Here is an 8,624-nt window from a genome sequence, read left to right as displayed (position 1 = left end):
TGAGGGAAAGGCAGGGAGAAAGGTGACCCAAAGTGTAGGGGAGACTGGGGAGACTTGATCCCTTTTTCTTAATTTACCTGAAACTTCAAGAAAAAACACAAACATAGATCCGATTTCCGTACAAAATGGCAGGTAAACATCTATTGCAAGTTAATACATAACAGAAGGCCTTTAAATTATTGTTAAAGTTTTCAAAACTGTGTTTTCATGGAGGCATGTCTTATGATGTAATTTTCAAAAATAGGTGACACTTGATCCCCCTTTAAACACATGGTTTATTTAAAGAGAAAATAATTCCAGAGTCTTCCTATTCATTTTCTTTTCGAGTTTTCTTGTATTTTCGATGAATATGGAGCGTTTGAAATTATAAGATTTCCTTAAATTTTTAAGGATATGCCGTATTTTCAAAATGGAAAGACTTGATCCCCCTTTTCTTGGTTTGTACTAAAGTTATAATTATCTGACACATTTTATCGTTGAATAGACTAGAATTCCAAGTAAATAGAGGCTTCCGAATAGAATTTTATTTTTCACATGTATAATGTGTGTGTAATCCTCGAGGGATCAAGTCTCTCCATGTTACTGTTGTGTATACTAAGCTGAATTAATTAAAATATGTTAACAACAGCCTTATTTGGATAAATAAGTTTGAAAGTATTTTATTTAAACTATGTGCTGTAAAATTTTGACACGATTTGGTTCAATTTTTACAAAGTTATTGAGATTTTTCGGAATCGCCTAAAAGATTTCTGAAGGACTGAAAACAAACCATCAGCCGTTAAAAAATAATGCAATGTACAATCAAAATCACTTGTAGCCAAAACATAGTCGTTTGTCCAGGAGTAGTTTTGGAAAAATTATGCTAGAAGAAAAATGTTTTTGATTCCGAGCAAGTATGGGGAGAACAAGTCTCCCCAGGGATCAAGTCTCCTCAGTCTCCCCTACTAACGAGGTTAAATGGACAAAAGTTGAAAATCCTCGTTCAATGATATAGGATGATAGGCTTGTTTCTTTTTCATATAATAGAATAAACTACACTAGTTTACAGCATTTTTGAACTCGGTAAGCTGATGATCATTTTAAGGTGAAACTGGATCCATTTCCTCACTTTTTGGTTTTTGATTTTTTATTAAATAATGAAGCAATATTTTCAAAATCTGTTTTCGTGCACATGTAGGGTATGGATCAAGGTATCTTCTGAATTTTTTTGAGTTGGAAAATGTTTTCCATTTTTGCAGAAACCATTTTTGAACAAAATTTCACAAAAAAATGGTTTCTGCAAAAATGGAAAACATTTTCCAACTCAAAAAAATTCAAAAGATACCTTGATCCATACCCTACATGTGCACGAAAACAGATTTTGAAAATATTGCTTCGTTATTTAATAAAAAATCAAATATCGAAAAAATGAGGAAAAGCTTCCAGTTTCGCCTTAAGTGTAGAATGTTCTGAATTCGAAAACGTAAAGGAAAAAAAAGAGTGAAGTGGATTTTTTTTCGACTTTGAATCGATTTGAAATCGATTTTTGTTCTATTTTTAAGCAAAGGTGCTCCCTTTATACCGTCAAGGCGCCATTCACCGTGTGCCTTCGAATATTTTTTCATTATTTCCACATTACGATTGAATGATATGACAATTTCCCTTCAATTTTACCAATACAACACTAATGTATTGTTACCATGTCAAAACGCTCATTAGAAACATTCAAAAGTATCATTTTGACACTAAAGTGTGATTACATGAAGCGGGCTTCTGCTCGTTCACTGCATTCATAGTGAAAAAACGAAAACTGCGCTGATTTAAGCGATAAACTAAATGTAGTAACGTTTTTATTCCACCAAGAAGCAATTAAATTCACATATCAGGGATGTATTTTGCATTACCGAAGTAAGTTTAATAAGAAAGTACGATTACTCGTACTTTTAATTGAAACAAAAAGGCACGGTAAATGGGTACCCTAAAAATCAATGGTCTCCATTCACCGTGCCCCATATTGTCCCATATATCTAGAAAAAATTGATAATTTGAACATTCGTTTTTCTAATAAAATCTTGCAAGTTATTACTTGAAATGAACTTAAACGAAGAAAATTCCCTTGGCTGGGTTGTTTTGATCATCTTTAAACAAAATAGAATAAAATTTCTCATACACGGAATCAGGCGACCTTACTACCTTCTACTAATTGTACTATATCACCAAATTTTGTGAAAAATTTTATACTTTTGTGGATATTGCTTTAATTTTAACCTATAATGAAGGTAATTGAAAGCGGCACCAACAATGTTTATAAGACTGGTGTCAAATGACAGCCCTTCCTCTCCTTTTCTTGGCGTAACGTCCTCACTGGGACAAAGCCTGCTTCTCAGCTTAGTGTTCTATGAGCACTTCCACAGTTATTAACTGAGAGCTTCCTCTGCCAATGACCATTTTGCATGCGTATATCGTGTGGCAGGCACGAAGATACTCTATGCCCAAGGAAGTCAAGGAAATTTCCTTTACGAAAAGATCCTGGACCGACCGGGAATCGAACCCGTCACCCTCAGTATGGTCATGCTGAATACCCTTGCGTTTACCGCCTCGGCTATATGGGCCCTATGACAGCCCTTATTTGCCCCGAATCCTCTTAGATCCACGGTTAATGGTACCTTTACGGTACATCTAAATAAATAATGCTCCGATTGAGATAAAATTTATACTGTAACTGGCTTACATGTAATATTTCAAATGTACGCCGAGAAAGAATTTTTTTATTGATTTTATGCTTCGTTGGATAAATGTACGACTCGTGCTGAAAAAATCGTCTTTTTGCAACTCGTTACATAAATAACTATTTTCTTATTGAAAATACAAATCTACATTCCCAGAAAACATTTTTGCTGTGAAAGAGCGGAATAAACAACTCTTAAGCATACTTTCGCCAAAGAAACTGTTGTTCAGCTACTTATGTTTCTTGGGATTATTTTTTGGAAATTTTGCTGAAATTTAATTAGATTGGCCAAAATAATCACCAATATCTCGAATCATACTAAATTAATGCAAAAAATATGTTCAGATGATCGTTTACATTCTGCTTTCTATTTACGCAAAAAGATTGAAAATTTGTTGACCGCATCCCAAGATGTTCACATTTTATGAAATATTATATTTATTAGAGCTATACCTAATTCCATATTTATTAGAGCTCGCTTTTCAGGAAAAACTCAAAGTTTTATTTTGAAAACTAGTGCTATTACCGCGTTGGCCTAAGGTCCCCTATAGTCTATTTTACAAAACGACAACAGTGTTGATATTGATATTCACACTCACGGGCTTGGACACAAACTCTTGTCAAATTGTCATTCATGAAATGAGCGATCATCTGATCCGAAACGTCTCGTAAAAAATGGCTCATCCACCGTGGTTGGGCTGATATTGGTATTCCTAGAGATATCGATACATACCTACTGTAGGTAAAAAAAAACACACCCACACTATAGCAACCCCCAGGGTATCTTTGAGTAATACCGATCCCGTTGGATAAAATTCCAAGAGAAGCATTTCAAAGGCACCTAGATTCATGGACAATATAGCAGAAAAAGCGAGCAAGAGTTTCTGTTTGATTATCTAAAGGTCCCATTAGGCGTGACAAATATTTGGCCAAACAAGCCCAACAAATGACCAACATAGCCTGAATCATAGCAACCATGGATAAATGTCGGACTTCAATGGCAAATATTTGTCATAATGACAAACAGTCTAATAGCACCTTAAATCTCGCGCTGGCGCCTTAGGTCCCAAGATCGCGACCAAAACTCCAGAATGTATGCTATTTAATGGCAATGCTGCTTCGGATACTATTCAATATGGGTATCTATCGATCGGGCTTCATGAGTAGAACTCAAAAATGAATATCCGACGCCATTTTGAAATCTGAGTATATCGAATAAACTAGTTACCCTAAATTAGGTTGTTTTCCCTCTTTTCCTCACCGATGTTGTCAAAAACAAACAGAGATGCATCTACCCAGCGGGGGTCCTTGAGCCCAATAAGCCAATTTTGGGTAAATGCAGGTTTACTCAAATTTGGGTTGAATGAGGGGGGTCTTGGGTTGAATTTACCTACTCTTAAGTAAATGTTTTTGCTGGAGGTGAAGGCAATTTACCTAGTGCGAGTTTAATCGATTTACTCAAATTTGGCTTATTGGGCCGAACTATGGGATTGCGTCAAAAGAACTCAATTTTGGGTAGTTTGGCGGCTCCGTGTGGATGTTCATGAATGTCACATTTGCAGAAGAAAAGAAGAATAAACTCGGGGAAAAAAGAAGACCGTGGATAAGTCCATACGGATCAGAATATAACGATAGCGTAGAAGTTGTGTTGAAATGGAACCTGAGAAAATTATCAGATATTGAAGACCTACAATGAAGATTTTTTTTTGGAATTACACCATAGACTTCCATTTTTTTCGTCAAATCATGCTTATATTATCGGAACTTAACCTTTGATAACAAATTTATTTAAAGATTTGAATTGTGAGACACCTTGGGCGTTATCGGGTCAATTGTGTTGAACACTGAATTAAAAACTTATTGTTTCAAAATTAGGTATATAGGGTAAATGTACCAATAGTGGTGCTATTAGTAGCTCCTTGTAGTAAAATAATTGAATAAAATTGATAATACCACAAAATAAAAAGTCTGAAAACGTTAATCGGTAGTTTTTCACTTAAATTTGCTAGGAAAATTGTAAAAACCATTGTTTATTTCAGTTTTTGCTAATAAATCACTTGCACCAACTATAGGTACACGGTTCCTATTATGGAGGTAAAATTTAACATTGGTTCCTAGTGGCGCATCCCATTGAATTCTTTTGCGACCCACCATTATAGGAACACTACCACCACTATAGGTGCAAAGGAGCAAAAAAATTAAGGAAAATAATTGTTTAAAATAGGTTTTTCGGCAAATTCTGAACACAAAACTGAATTAATGTTATTAATTAGTTATGATGCATCTATTAAAAATGTCATTTGCGAGCTTTTTGGTCGAAATAGTTCTAAATTGGCACTACCACCACTATTGGTACTACCTCCACTAAGGGAGCTTTTACCCTATAGGTCTTGCATTATTGCCTTTTTTAATTTGGGGCTTTGTTTTGCCTTATCTCTTATTTGATAATTCTGTCAATTAAATTCATAAGAGTTGAATTTTAAGGCGCTGATTATTGATACCCTGTTTTGCAGTTCAATATTTTTTCTGGGTGCTCCATTCCATCTCTAAGGGCGGTGCCGGTTTGTTGAAAAAGATGCACGACTTGCGCCCGCATTTAGGCAAATTTATACTCGGGCACTTTCGCAGATGCTGGGGTAGTTAATGGTTGCTCACTTTCAGGTGTATTCTTTGGAACCGGCGATGTTTTTTGGTACCGTCAAACAGGGTATTTTTGAAAAGTGATAGCACGGCGTGTGTATGGGAAAGGTTTATAACAAAAAAATGGGCATCGTCAATTTTTTCGCTATTCAAAAATAGAGGCTTTCAGCTTTCATTTGCACGATCCCTCAAAAAAATCCACCGAGGGATCTCGAACAACTTTTTCAGAATACTGTTTTTCCCCATACAAAATGAACGGTTCCAAATTAATCCCTATTTCTACTTAACAAACATACCAAATTTTCGATGTTGGGCTTGAATGAAAGCTGGTAGCGTCAACTTTCACGTAACGTAACATTACCGATGCTTATTTTTTTGTAATAAATTTCTTCTACCAGACACACCGTGATAGCAGTTAGACATTTATTATATAACTATAATTCTATCAATTAGTTTATGTCACAAAAGTTCAGTGTATTAGACGTAGTGACTTAATTTCCCCAACAGCGGGAAGAAAAAAAAAAAATCAGTTAAAAAGGCAGCCGTGAATCTAGAATATACTTTACTATAACATAATTATACTATAATGTTCATATCAAAGGTATTTTCATTACTATCAAGTTTATATGACACTCTTTTGGGCAAACTAAACCGTTAAGTTGATTCACGGTATATGAAAAACAGTACAATCCATATCTAGCTTAAATTCTCATAATTAAGAGTGTTCATACAATTTGGAATCATTTTTGTGCATAGCAACAGAAATTTCCGTTCAACGTGATTTTACATAATTTAAACTATTTTGTTATTTTTTTATTCAAACTCCGAAAACTAGGGTATTGGTTCCCTTATTAAGCATGTGGCTCCCATTTTCATCTTACGAAAAACAAGGGATTGGAGCGCTGTTTGTTTTGTTTCTTATTTTTGTATTTTTGTTAGAAGTGAGCACCCATGTAAACACAAGGAACGGAATCAATCGGTGCCCATAATCGGGGGGGGTTCGATTATGGAGGGTTCAGAAGTATTTCAAAGCATTTCAGAAGCGTTTCAAGGGGTTTTCTGAAAGGATCTTGTTTAAGGTAATTTCAGGTGATTTCAGGGGCGCTTCAGACGGTTTTAGGGAGTCTCAGATGCCTCTTAAGGGCATTGTGACCTCTTGGTACCTTCCGTTATTCGCTCGCCCTTGTGATACACAGGCACCATACTAAGCGCCGAAACTCACTTGGACCCCCTAAAACGCATCTGAAACTCCTTAAAGTGCTCCAAGGACCACCTGGAGATTCCTGAGATTCCTATCACCAGAAACGCTCCTAAGACCTCCTGATACCTTCTTGGAATCTCCTGAGACACCTTAAGCCGCCCCTAAGACTCCTGGAACGCTCTCAGAAGCCCTCCTGGAATGCCCTTGAGGCTTCTTAAAGAGAACTTCCTAGAGAGCGCCTCAGAGACCTTCTGGAACCCTCTCAAACGCCCCTGAGACACTTTGAAACGCTTCCGAGACTTCCTGAGATCACCCAAAATGTCCCTGATATCCCCTGGATCGTACCAATGAGGCTCTCTGGGTTCCCCTGAAACTCCCTGAGACCACCTGAAGTGCATCTGAGATCCCCTGAAACCCTATGGGAACCATAAAACGCCCCTGAGAATCCTTGTAGCGCCACTGAGACCCCCTTTAACCCCACTGAGATATCCTGCAACCCCCTCGGATCACTTTAAACACCCCTGACACTTCTCGAAACGCCTCTGAGAAATATTCGCTTGCAAGAGATATACTCACTTGCTAAATTCTCAGTTCAGAGTATGAAGAATTAGCATAAAATTCAGCATAAATTCACGAGAAATAGAAACAATTAAACAAAAAAAAATATCTCAGTTCAGAAGCATACTATCAATAAACGGTTTACGTATTTTAGTTTTATTTAAAAGTTTTCCGAATAAAGTAAAGGTCGCACACGCATACCAAAGTCGCAAAAGAGCTGTGAGAGCGAGGAGAGTATAAATCACACTCTCACTATGGAGAGTCGCCTTCACATCTCTTGCACGACTTTGATATGCGTATGCGACATTTACTTTATTCGGCAAACTTTTAGATAAAACTGCAATACAAAAGTTCATCATACGCGGTTTTTTGATAGCATGCTTCTGAACTATGATAGTAGCAATTGAGTATAACTCTTTGGAAGTTAATATTCCCAACACTGCCCGTGAGACACCCTGAAGTGTTCCTAAGACCCTCTGGAGCGCCCTGAGATCGCTTTCAAACGCCCCTAATTTCCTGGTACCCCCTGAGACTCCCTGGAACCCCCTTAAAACGCCCCTGAGATCTCTTGGTACTCCTGAATTCTGCAGAAATGGCCTTGGGAGGGGTTCTGAAACTCCCTGAAGTGCTTCAAAGACCACCTGGAGATTTCTGAAATTCCTATCACCAGAAGCGCTCCTGAGACCTCCTGGTACCTTATTGAAATCCTCTGAGACACCTTAAACCGCCCCTAAGACTCCTGGAACGTTCTCAGAAGCCCTCCTTGAATGCCCTTGAGACTCCTTAAAGAGACTTTCCTAGAGAGCGCCTCAGAGACCTGCTGGAACCCTCTGAAATGCCCCCGAGACCCTTTGGAACTCCCCTGGAACCCCCTGAGAATTCTTGAAGCGCCTCCGAGGCCATCCAGATCTCCCTTGAGACCCCCTGAAATGACCCTGAGACCCCATGAAGCCCACTGCTACCCTTTAGAGCACCTGTGACCTCATGGTACCATATGAACCCCGTGGGACCCCTAAGATCTGCAACCTCCTTTTGTTCTCCCCATAATCGCCCCTTGGTCGCCATTGCCATAGTAACCGTCATTATAAGATTTTCTAATGCACCATAAAAATGCATAAATTAAAAGTACATGAAAGTAACCTGCCTAACAATAGATTTTAGTATGATGATTTTATTAGGAAATTCCGGACGCGCACTGTTGTAAAAAGTACAACACTACCCAAAAACCTCGCTCGCAGTATACAGCGCAAGCACGGAGCAGTTTCGGCTGCTTGATGGCGCGAGTCCTGAAAGGTTAATTAGGCAATAACATGCTTTATTGAACCAATAATACACCCTGCTTCCAATCCATTTCACACAAAACTTGGATAAGGAAGAGCATGTTTTTGATTCACTTTCAATTTCGTTGGGATTTCCTCCTGAATCAAACTTCAAATTCATGTGATAAGATCATGTTGTTGAACAACGATTCTTGCTACATTAGGCTAAACTATTCTTCGACAACCGTACGTGACGCAA

The sequence above is a fragment of the Aedes albopictus genome, chromosome 2 (assembly GCF_035046485.1).
Source record: "Aedes albopictus strain Foshan chromosome 2, AalbF5, whole genome shotgun sequence".
NCBI lineage: Eukaryota > Metazoa > Arthropoda > Insecta > Diptera > Culicidae > Aedes > Aedes albopictus.
The sequence above is the reverse complement of the archived record's forward strand: the minus strand, read 5'-3'. Positions refer to the sequence as shown.